Genomic DNA, 12,631 nt, shown 5'->3' on the forward strand with positions numbered 1-12,631 from the left:
TCCTATGACAAGTTTGGGTGAAGGCATCCTAGATCAGAGGAAGGCCTGAAAATACACATATTGTGCCTACACAGCAAAATAAGAGGATCATGCTTTTCCAAATCCAAAGACAGCCAGTGGAATTGACTCTTCCTACTAAGTATAAGTCTTTCAGATATTCTTCCATGATACATACATCTGTATCTGAAAATGACTGTGATGTCTGCACCCAACACAATAAGCTCATTTCTCACTCTGGAAAAGCCAATAGTCCTGCTGCTTTCTTCACTTCTAAATCATTTACTTCATTTCAGTGCAGAAATCAAGTCCCCTGTTTACATTCTGAGATTTGAACTTCCATAGTTCTACACTACTCTTTTATCCTGGGTTAGTCACTGTGTAGAGGTGTCTTCCATTCCTGCATTTTGAGCAGTGTGTTCATCCACTGCTTACCCTGATTTGAAAAAAAAATAGCGTGTATGTGAGAAATACTACTCAGTTCTGTAAAATATACACTAATTTAAAGCCATCACAGTTGGTATTTTAACATACTATACTGATGAAAGTTATTCTGTCCAGGGATCTATTCCCTAGCCCCTAGAAGTTTAGGTTAATAAATGTACTGTGTATTATGATATGGTAAGGACAGCAGGACCTCTAAAATAAATTGACTTCACTAAGAAAGGCTGGTTGAGTTTTCAGTGAACAGAAGCTCAAATGACAGCAATTTGAAAAGAACTACAATAAATGTTAGCAGGCCATACTGTAGCTTGTCATGACTTCTTTTCTGTGTCAGATTAACAATTTGCAATGACTACATAAGAGATAGAACCAATCCATTATAAGACTATATGCAATAAAAAGGCACAGGGAAACTTGCTTCCCAGTAAACCACAGTTCAGTGCAATTCTGCATAATAGCTCAAACCTATGTCTCAATCAACTCAAAGGTGATACTCGCTTAGAGCACTAACTGTGTATAATATGGAGTTCACTGACAAATTCTTCAAGAAGATTCCTTGATGCAGAATAACCATGAGACTTAAACTCATGGATTTGAGGGAATGTCCTGGTAGATGGAGTGGGCATTTATTAAGCCTTTTTGTTCTAGAGATTTTCTGACAAAAAATCATTGTTACAAGACAGGAAGAGAGTGATTTTGAAAATGTAATCGCTTTATTACTCATACAGATATCATAGTCCAAGAAGAACATAAGATACAGCAAACTAGATTCTCACAAGTATTTAGAGATGATGATTGAAGAGAAATAAGTTCTTTCGTAAACAGATGGGACTGACTCTGAAAGATGGGCTCATTTCCTGACTTTTAAGGTACAACAGTGCAGCACTGAGCACCATGTCCTCATCAGAAGTTAGGAGAGCAGGCTATGTTAAAACTAATCTTACTTTCATATCTGTCAAATTCAAGTATGAGAGTAAAGTTAAAACATTTTCATTTATACTTTTTCTCAATCTGTATTCCTCTGGGTGTCACTCAACTTTTCATATAACCACAGACACTTTAAAACTATACCTGGCAGACCCAGGGAATCTATAGGAACCACACATCACCCAGAGTCATATATACCTAAAATATGTCTTACTGTAGGAAATTCTTTGTTGATTCATTTTCCTAACCATTGGAAGCACTGTACTGTAGCCATGAAAAAGGAGACCTGAATGAAGGCTGTATCCCAAAGATCAGACAGAGTAAATCAAGGCACCAACATTGTTGTTGGAGAGATGGTTCAGAATTTAAAATTAATGGTAAGACTTCCACAATTCAGGAAGTTGTCTCCTGGGCCAATGAGTTCTAGGCTCTTCTCAAATTTTTCTTCTAACTGATTTAGTTGATCCACTTGGACTTTAGTTTTATTCAGGTTGATAAATATGGATCTATTACCATTTTTCTACATTTGGACATCCAGTTAGACCAGCACCATTTGTTGAAGATGCTTTCTTTTTTCCATTGTATGGTTTTAGTTTCTTTTGTCAAAAAAATTAAGTCTCTATAGATATGTGGGTTTATTTCTGGCTCTTCGGTTTGATTCCATTGACCCAACATTCTGTTTCTATGCCAGTACCCTGCAGTTTTTATTACTACTGTTCTGTAGTACATCTTGAGATCAGGGATGTTGTACAGGATAATTTTGGCAATTCTGGATTTTTTTGTTTTTCCATATGAAGTTGAGACTTTTTCTTTGAATTTCTGTAAAGAATTGTGTTGGTATTTTGATAGGAATTGCATTGAATCTGTAGATTGCTTTTGGCAGGATGCCCATTATCACTATGTTAATCCTACCAATCCATGAGCATGGGAGATCTTTCCAATCTGCTGAACACCAACAGCACAGGCTCTAATATCAACAAACAATAAATTGGACCTCAGGAAACAGAAAAAGCTTCTGTAAAGCAAAGGACACTGTCCTCAGAACAAAATGACAGCCTACATACAGGGAAAGGATCTTCACCAACCCTAATAGCCGGAACCTGGGAACAACCTAGATGTCCCTAAACTGAGGAATGGATACAGAAATTGTGGTACATTTATACAGCAGAACACTACTCAGCAATTAAAAACAAGGAAATCCTGAAATTTGCAGGCAAATGGTGGGAACTAGAAAAGATCAACCTGAGTGAGGTATCCCAGAAGCAGAAAGACACACATGGTATATACTCACTTATAAGTGGATACTAGACATATAATATAGGATACACCTACAAAAATCTGTGCACCTAAAGAAGCTAATCAAGAAGGAGGACCCTGGGTAACAGGACCCTCACTCAGAAAGACAAACAAGATGGACATTGAAAGAGGAAGAAAACAGGAAACAGGACAGGAACCTACCACAGAGGGCCTCTGAAAGACTCTACCTAGCAGTGTATCAAAGCAGATGCTGAGACTCATAGCTAAATTTTGGGTAAAGTGCAGGTAATCTTATTAAAGAAGGCAGAGACAGTAACACCTGGAGAGGACAGGAGCTCCACAAGGAGAGCAACAGAACCAAAATATCTGGGCACAGGGGTCTTTTCTGAGACTTATACTTCAATCAAGGTCCATTCATGTATATAACTTAGAACCCCTGCTCAGATGTAGCCCATAGCAGCTCAGCACCCAAGTGGGTACCCTAGTAAGGGGAACAGGGACTGTCTCTGACATGAAATCAGTGGCTGGTTCTTTGACCACCTCCCCCCTAAGGGGGAAGCAGCCTTACAAGTCCACAGAGGAGGACAATGCAGCTAGTCCTGATGAGACCTGATAAACTAGGGTCAGATGGAAGGGGAGGAGGACCTCCCCAATCAGTGGACTTGGAAGGGGCATGGGAGGAGATGAGGGAGGGAGGGTGGGATTTTTAGGGAATGAGGGAGGGGACTACAACTAAGATACTATGTGTATAAGCTGTAATTAATATAAAAATAAAAATTAACAAAAGGCTTCCACAATTCTAGCGATTTATTCCCAGTACTGACATAGTAGTTCACAACTTTTGATAGGCATATTTTCAGTAATTCCTTACCTATTTCTGGCCTCTGCAGGCAATAGACAACCATGTCATACAAAAAAACACATGTGGGAATAGACAAAACATATCTAAAATAGTAAAACTTTTAAATGTTGAAAGATTGCTATGACTTGCCCTATTTTGAACACTGTGAACACTTCTAGTGAAATACCAAAGGTGGTTTGAAAAAAAAAATGTTGCAAACAAGCTAACTCAGGGTGTGAAAATCCCAATGAAGAAGTTTCTTAACTAATAATTAACCAATTTTAAATACATGAAAACCCCTGGTAACGTCATCTCCACAAATTTCAGATCCCATGTACATAACACCATGTTAAAAAGAAGTGGAAGAAATTTCAAAGAATCCAAAAGCATGACTATAAGTAAGGTCAAAATACTTAAAAACACAAAGACAAAGGAAACTATATAAGGAGATCAATCCATGACATAAATATAGCTTGGACTTTTCATGAAAACTCAAAATGAAACAATGCTAAAAAAGAAAACCCAATGAAATAATTGCAAACTTCAGTGTAAATCCACACTAACAAAAAGTATCATTTTGAAAATAGAGTTGAGGAAAGAAGGCTAAATAGAGGAATTGAAACACTCAATAACAGAAAATGAGAAACTTTTTTTTAACAAGAAATGTTTATTGCCTCATGGCTGTAGAGGTCAGAAGTAATACATCAGTGTGATATAAGAGCAGTTTGCTTTATTTTTAACTTATTTTTCTTCCTTTAATTCATTTTTTATTAATTACAATTTATTCACTTTTTAAATTTTTATTTTTATATTAATTACAGTTTACTCATTTTGTATCCCAGCTGTAGTACCCCCATTCATTTCCTCCCAATCCTACCCTCCCTCATCTCCACCCATGCCCCTCTCCAAATCCACCAATAGGGGAGGCCCTCCTCCCCTTCCATCTGGCCCTAGATTATCAGGATTGGCTGCATTGTCCTCCTCTGTGCCCAGGCTTGGGGATGAGCAAAGAGGCAGCTCTCAGAGACAGTCCCTGTTCCCCTTATAGGTAATAAACTTGGATACTGAGCAGCCATGGGCTACATCTGAGCAGGGGTTCTAGGATATCTCCATTCATGGTCCTTGGTGGGAGTGTCAATCTCAGAAAAGACCCCTGTGCCAAGATATTTTGGTTCTGTTGCTCTACTTGAGGAGTTCCTGTCCCCTCCAGGTCTTACTATCTCTACCTTCTTTCATAAGATTCCCTGCACTCTGCCCAAATTTGGCTATGAGTTTCAATATCTGCCTCAATACCCTGCAGGGTACAGTCTTTCAGAGGCCTTCTGTGGTAGGGTCCTGTCTTGTTTCCTCTAATGCCCATCCCATTTGTCTTTCTGAGTGAGGATTGATCATCTTAGCCAGGGTCCTCTTTCTTGCTTAGATTCTTTAGATGTACACATTTTAGTATGTTTATCCTATATTATATAAGTAATATCCACTTATAAGTGAGTATATATTGTGTGTATCTTTCTGCTTCTGGGATATCTCAGGATGATCTTTTCTAGATACCACCATTTAGCTGAAAATTTCATGATTTCCTTGTTTTTAATTGCTGAGTAGTATTCCATTGTATAAGTGAATCACATTTTCCATATCCATTCCTCCTTTGAGGGGTGTCTGGGTTGTTTCCAGGTTCTGGCTATTACAAATAAAGCTGTTACAAACACGGTTGAGTAAATGTCTTTGTGTACTTGAGCATCTTTTGGATATATGCTAGGAGTGGTATAGCTGGATCTTGAGGAAGCACTATTCCTAATTGTCTGAGAAAAGGCCAGATTGATTTCCAAAGTGGTTGTAAATGTTTACATTCTCACCAGCAATGGAGAAGGGTTCCCCTTTCTCCACATCCTCTCCAGCATATATTGTCATTTGAGATTTTTATCTTAGCCATTCTGATGGGTGTAATGTGAAATCTCTGGGTCGTTTTGATTTGCATTTCCCTGATGAGTAAGGATATTGCATAAGGATGTTGAGTGTTTCTCTGCAATTGGGTATTCCTCAATTAAGAATGCTCTGTTTAGCTTTGCATCCCATTTTTAAATCAGATTACTTGATTTGTTGCTTTTTAACACCTTGAGTTCTTTATATATTCATGATATTAGCCCTCTGTCAGATCTATGTTAGGTGAAAATCCTTTCCCAGTCTGTAAACTGTCGTTTTGTTCTGGCAATACTGTCCTTTGCTTTACAGAAGCTTTTCAGTTTCATGAGGTCACATCTAAGAAATGTTAATCTTGGAGCCTGTGCTGTTGTTGTTCTGTTCAGGAAGTTGTAATTTATTCACATTTTAACCCAACTGGAGAACCTGTGCTTGTCCCCTCCCAATCCCACCTTTCCTCCCTCTTCTACTCCCATGCCACTCTCCTATTCCACTGGTAGGGGCAGTATTCTCCCCCTCCCTCTAATCATAGGCAATTATGTATCATCAAAACTGTCTGTATTGTTTTCCTCTGTGGCCTGGTAAGGTTTCTCCTCTCTCAGGGGGAAGTGATAGAAGAACCAGGTACTGAGCTCATGTCAGAAACAGCCCTGGTTCCCCTTACTAGAGTACCTACTTGGAGACTGAGCTGCCATGTGTTACATATGTGCATGGGTTCTAGGTTATCTCCATGCATTGTCCTTGGTTAGATTATCAGTCTCAGAGATGACCCTTGTGCCCAGAATTTTTGGTTCCGTTGCTCTCCTTGTGGAGCTCCTATTCCCTACAGGGCTTTCTAACTCCCCCTTCTTTCATAAGATTCCCTGCACTTTGCCCAAAGGTTGACTATGGGGCTCAGCATCTGCTTTTATACCCAGGAGATACTAAAGATCTCCCATGCTCATGGATTGGTAGGATTAACATAGTAAAAATGGCCATCCTGTCAAAAGCAATCTACAGATTCAATGCAATTCCCATCAAAATACCAGCACAATTCTTTACAGAACTTGAAAGAACAATTCTCAACTTCATGTGGAAAAACAAAACAAACAAACAAAAAAATTGATTTGCTAAAATAATCCTGTACAGCAACAGATCATTTGGAGGTATCTCCTTCTCTGATCTCAAGCTGTACTACAGAGCAGAATTAATAAAAACTGCGTTGTATTGGCATAGAAACAGAATGTTGGATCAATATAATTGAATAGAATACCCAGAAAGAAACCCACACACATACATATATGTGATTTTTGAGAAAGAAGTCAAAACCACACAATGGAGGAAAGACAGCATCTTAAACAAATAGTGCTGCACCAACTGGATGTCTACACTAAATGCAAGTAGATCCATATTATCACCCTGCACAAAAGTAAAGTCCAAGTGTATCAAAGACCTCAACAATAAACCAGACACACTATAACAGAAAAAGTGTTACCAGAAAAAGTGGGGAAGATCCTTGAATTTATTGGCACAGGATACAACTTCCTGAACAGAAGAGCAACTACATAGATTCTGTGATCAAAAATCAATAAATGGGACCTCATGAAACTTAAAAGTTTCTACAAAATTAATTTAAAATGACAATAGATTTTGTTTTTACTTGACAATGTTGTTATTGAAGATTCACTGCTGTGTAGGTGGATTAGTTCTTGATTATGGAATTCCTGATTTGATTCAAACAATTTTAAGGTTATATTGCTTTAGAACTTCCAAATCAATTTTAGCAAGTTTATGACTGCTATAAATACCTTTGTGCACTATGCAATAGGTATGAGGCATATCTGTGACCTCAGATAGACTTTACTCCAGATGATACCATGATTTCTGGTATACAACATAAATGTAGGTATGTTGGTTTATACTTTCCATAAACCCCAAATAAAATGGGGCTACCCATGAAATGTCTAAAATAAGAACAAATATTAAGGTCTTGAAATACAATCTATATTGTTTTAATTCCTCATACATTGTCAAGTAAAAACAAAATCTATTGTCATTTTAAATTAATTTTGTTTGTTAGAATGAAAGACAGAAAAAATTATTGTCCTGAACTCATTGTAAAATAGAGATAGCTGAAAATGTGTAGCCAGGGCAGTCCTAATTGAGAAGAAATATTCTTGTAACTTTTAGACCCTTTTCACCCTTTGTCATTCTTTTTTTTAATTTTATTTTTCTTTTTAGTTACATTTTGTTAACTCTGTGTCCCAGCTGTATCCCGCTCCCTCATTCCCTCCCCAACCCCACACTCCCTCCCAGGTCTCCTCCCTGCCCCTTTCCAAGTCCACTGATAGGGGAGGACCTCCTCCCCTTTCATTTGACCCTGTTTTTATCAGGTATCTTCAGGGCTGGCTGCATAGTCCTCCTCTGTGGCCTAACAGGACTGCTCCTCCCCTGGGGGGGGGGAGTCAAGGAGCCTGACCTTGAGATGCTGTTAGAAATAGTCCTTGTTCCCATTACTTTGGAAAATTACTTGGTTACTGAGCTACCACGGGCCACATCCGAGCAGAAGTTCTAGGTTATATCCATAGATGGTCCTTGGTTGAATGTCAGTCTCAGAAAAGACCCTGTGCCCAGATATATTTGGTCCTTGTAGAGCTCCTATCCTTTCCATATCATACTAACTCCCCTTCTTTCATATGATTCCCTGCACTCTGCCGAAGGTTTGGTAATGAGTCTTAGTGTCTGCTTTGAAACACTGATAGGTAGAGTCTTTCAAATGCCTTTTGCGGTAGACTCCTGTCATACGTTCAATGCACATCCCATTTGTCTTTCTAAATGAGGATTGATCGTCTTTGCCCGTGTCTGCTTTCTTGATTATCTTCTTTAGGTGTGTAGATTTCATTATGTTTATCATATCTTGTAGGTCTATATAAGTGAGTATATACCATGTTTGTCTTTCTCCTTCTAGGATACTTCACTCAGAATGATCTTTTCTAGATCCCACCATTTGCCTACAAACTTCATGATTTCCTCCTTTTTGATTGCTGAGTAGTATTCCATCGTATAAAAATACCACAATTGGTGTATCTATTCCTCCGTTGATGGACATCTGGGTTGTTTCCAGTTTTTTGGCTATTACAAATAAAGCTTCTACAAACATGGTTAAACAAATGTCCTTATTGTGTACTTGAGCAAATTTTGGGTATATACCTAGGAGTGGTATAGCTGGGTCTTGAGGTAGCACTACTCCTAATTGTCTGAGAAAGTGCCAGATTGACTTCCAAAGTCATTGTACCAGTTTTGCAGGTAGATAAATATGATCTATATGCATTTTTTCTGCATGTAGAGATACAGTGAGACCAGCATCATTTGTTGAAGATGCTGTCTTTTTTTAATTGTGCAGTTTTGGCTTCTTTGTAAAAAATCAGTTGACCAAAGGTATTTGGGTTTATTTTTGGGTCTTTGATTCAATTCTGTTGATCAACCAGTCTATCTCTATGCCAGTACCATGAAGTTTTTATTACTATTGCTCTGTAGTAGAGTTTGAAATCAGGGATGGAGATAACTCCAGAGGATCTTTTACTGTGTAGTATTGTTTAACCTATTCTGTTTTTTTTTTTTTTTCTATATGAAATTTAGAATTGTTCTTTCAAGGTTTGTATAGATCTGTGATAGGATTTTGATGGTGATTGCCTTTGGTGAGGTGGCCATTCTTACTGTGTTAATTCTACAGTTCCAGGAGAATGGGAGATTTTTCTCTTTTCTGATATCTTCTTCAGTTTCTTTCTTCAGATACAAATTTCATTTCATACAGGTCTTTCACTTGTTTGGTTAGAGTCACATCAAGATACATTATAATATTTGTGGCTATTATGAATGGTGCAGTTTCCTTAATTTCTTTCTCTGCACATTTGTTCCTTTCGTACAGGAGGGCTATTGATTTTTAAAAATCACTCCTGTGTCCAACTACTTTGCTGAAACTATCATGTCTGGGAGTTCTCTGGTGGACTGTTTTTGGTCACTTACATACACTACCATCTCATCTGCCAATAGCAGTAGTTTGGCTTCTTCCTTACTGATTTTTATACCCTTGATCTCCCTTTGTTGTCTTATTGCTCTAGGTAGACCTTAAAGTACTATATTGAAGAGGTATGGAGAGAGTGGTCATCCTAATCCTGTCCCAGATTTTAGTGGAACTGCTTTGAATTTTTCTGCATTTAGTTTGATGCTTGCAATAAGCTTGATGTATATAGCCTTAATTATGTTTGAGTATTGTCTTTGTATCCTTGATCTCTCTAAGATTTTCATCATGGTGGGGTGGTTGTATTTGGTCAAAGCCATTTTCTGCATCTAATGAGATGATCATGTAATATTTTACTTTGAGTTTGTTAAAATGGTGGATTACATTGATGATGTTTTGTATGTTGATCCATCCCTGCATCTCTGGAATGATGTATATGATGTGTTCTTGGATTCAGTTTTATTTTATTGAGTTTTATTGCATCAAAGTTCATGCATGAAATTGGTCTGGAATTCTCTTTCTTTGTTGGGTCTTTGTGTGGTTTAGGTGTCAAGGTGACTGTGGCCTCATAGAATGAATTTGGCAATGTTCCTTCTGTTTCTATTTTGTGGAAGAGTTTGAAGAATGTTCACATTAGCTCTTCTTTGAATGTCTGGCAGAACTCTGTACTAAAACCATCCAGACCAGAGCAGTCTTCACTTATCTATCTATCTATCTATCTATCTATCTATCTATCTATCTATCTATCTATGTTGGGAGATTTTTGATGATTCCTTCTATTTTCTTAGTGGTTATTAGACTGTTTAAACTTTTTTCGGATCTTGATTTATCTTCGGTAGGTGAAATCTATCTAGAAAATCATTTGTTTACTTTAGATTTTTGAATTTTGTGGAATACAGGCTTTTGAAGTAAAACCTAATAATTTTTTTTTAATTCCACATCGTCTGTAGTTATGTCACCCTTTTTGTTTCTGTTGTTGATCTAAATAATCTCCCTCTGCCTTTCATTTAGTGTTTCTAAGTGTTTGTTTATCTTGTTGAGTTTCTCAAAGAACCAGTTTTTTGTTTCATTGATTCTTTGTATCAATCTCTTTGTTTCCAACATATTGATTTGAGACCCAAGTTTAAATATTTGCTGTCATCTACTCCATATTGGTGTATTTACCTCTATCTGTTAGAGCTTTCATGTGTGCTGCTAAATTACTATTATGGGACCTCTCCAATTTCTTTATGAAGGCACTTCATTTTTTTTAAATGCTGTGAGCTTTTCTCTTAGCACTGCTTTCATTGTGCTTCGTAATTTTGTGTATGTTGTGCCTTCATTTTCATTAAAAACTAGAAATTATTTAATTTCTTTCTTTGTTTCTTCCCTGCCCCAGTGGTGTTTCTCTTGTTGACAGGAAAACCTCAAGGAGACCAACAAAAACAGAAAATTTGAACACATGGGTCTTTCCAGAGATTCATACTCCAACCAAGGAGTATGAGTTTTGGGTTATAAAGATAACCTAGAACCCCTGCACAGATGTAGCCCATGGCACTTCAGTGTTCAAGTGGGTTACATAGTAATGGGAAGAGGAACTGCCTGTGACATAAACAGATTAGCCTGCTCTTTGATCACTTCCTCCTGAAAGGGGAGCAGCCTTACGAGGCCACAGGATATGACAATGCAGCCACTCCTGATGAGATCTGATAGACTAAGATCAGAAGGAAGGAGAGGGGGACCTCCACTATCAGTGGACTTTGGGAAGGACATGAGTGAAGAAGAGGAAGGGAAGGTGGGATTAAGAGGGGGAAATAGAGGGGTTTTTGGGGGGATACAAAGTGAATAAAGTGTAATTGATAAAATTAAAAATAAATTAATTAAGCTATGTAAAAACTAGAAATAAAAAAAAAAAACTGAAGAGGTCAAGCAAAAACTCAAGTGATAAGCCTCACCAATACAGTCCAAAACATGAAAAAAACATTCTCAAGACTATAAAAAATGCTATTGTGTTTAGAAAGTCTTTTTTTTTTCAGGGAGTGAGTTCAAGGCTGTTCTTAATTTCTCATCCATTCTCTGTTTATTGAGTTTACTGAGGTCTTCAACCTATTTTCGGTGAGTTTTATGCAGAGTGATAAGTAGGGATCTATTTGAATTATTTTACATGCATACTTCCAGTTTGACCACAACAATGTGTTGAAGATGCTGTCTTTATTCCACTGTTTATTTCAAGATTTCTTATTTTAAAAATATCAGGTGTTCATAAGTATGTGAATTTCTACCTGGGTCTTCAATGTCATAATTGAGCAAAGTGTTTGTATCTCTTCCAATACCATGCTGTTTCTACTATAGTTTTTAGTTCAATTCAATCTTGGATGGGTGATCCCTCTAGCCATTCTTTTTAGGATTGTTTTAGCTGTCATAGTTTATTTGTGCTTTTATTTGAAGCTGAAAATTGTCCTTTGTTTGGAATTTTGATGAAGATTGCACTGAATGTTGATGTTGAATGTTTTTCTTGGGATGGAGAGTTTTACTCTATAAATCTTATCTATGAGCAGTGGAGAGCTTCCTAGCCCTTGCCCAGGCATAAAGATAAACAGTCTTCAGAAATACAGCAGAAAGCTGAAAATCTTCTGCATAACAAAGGACTGCCATCATTCTGAAAATGTAGCAGTGTACAGAAAACTAAAATACTTTTACTATCTACACACCCAAATAAAGGCTAATATTGAAATGCATAAATAAGTCAAAAGAAAATTTAGATATTAAGAAAATTTACAATCTAAATAAAACACACCTACAATTCTAAATAAATAATTTTTTTTATTTTTATTAATTACAGTTTATTCACTTTGGTTCCCAGCTGTAGACTCCTCCTCCAACCCCTCCCAATCCTACCGCCTCCTTCTTATTCTCCTATGACCCTCCCCCAGTCCAATGATAGGGTAGGACCCCCCTCCCCTTCACTTTGACCCTAGACTATCAGGTCTCATCAAGACTGGCTTCTTTGTATTCCTCTCTTGACTGGTAAGGCTGCTATCCCCTCAGGTGGAGGTGATCAAAGGGCCAGTCCATGAATTCATGTCAGGTCACTATTTGCAGTTGTTATGATAGTATACATGAGTGACCCCAAAAATTCTACCAGGGAACTCCTACAGCTGATAAACTCCTTCAGCCAAGTGGCTAGATACAAAATCAACTCACAAAAAATAGCAGCACTCCTGTATACAAAAGACGAAAGGGCTGAGAAAGAAATTAGGGAAACAACA

At 37.6% G+C, this 12,631-nt stretch overlaps 1 pseudogene; it reads right to left on the reverse strand.

Moving 5' to 3' along the window:
- LOC132651131 (zinc finger protein 850-like) overlaps positions 1 to 12,631 on the reverse strand; it is a 443,146-nt pseudogene that overhangs the window by 274,213 nt on the left and 156,302 nt on the right.

Source organism: Meriones unguiculatus (genome assembly GCF_030254825.1).
Source record: "Meriones unguiculatus strain TT.TT164.6M chromosome 13 unlocalized genomic scaffold, Bangor_MerUng_6.1 Chr13_unordered_Scaffold_40, whole genome shotgun sequence".
NCBI lineage: Eukaryota > Metazoa > Chordata > Mammalia > Rodentia > Muridae > Meriones > Meriones unguiculatus.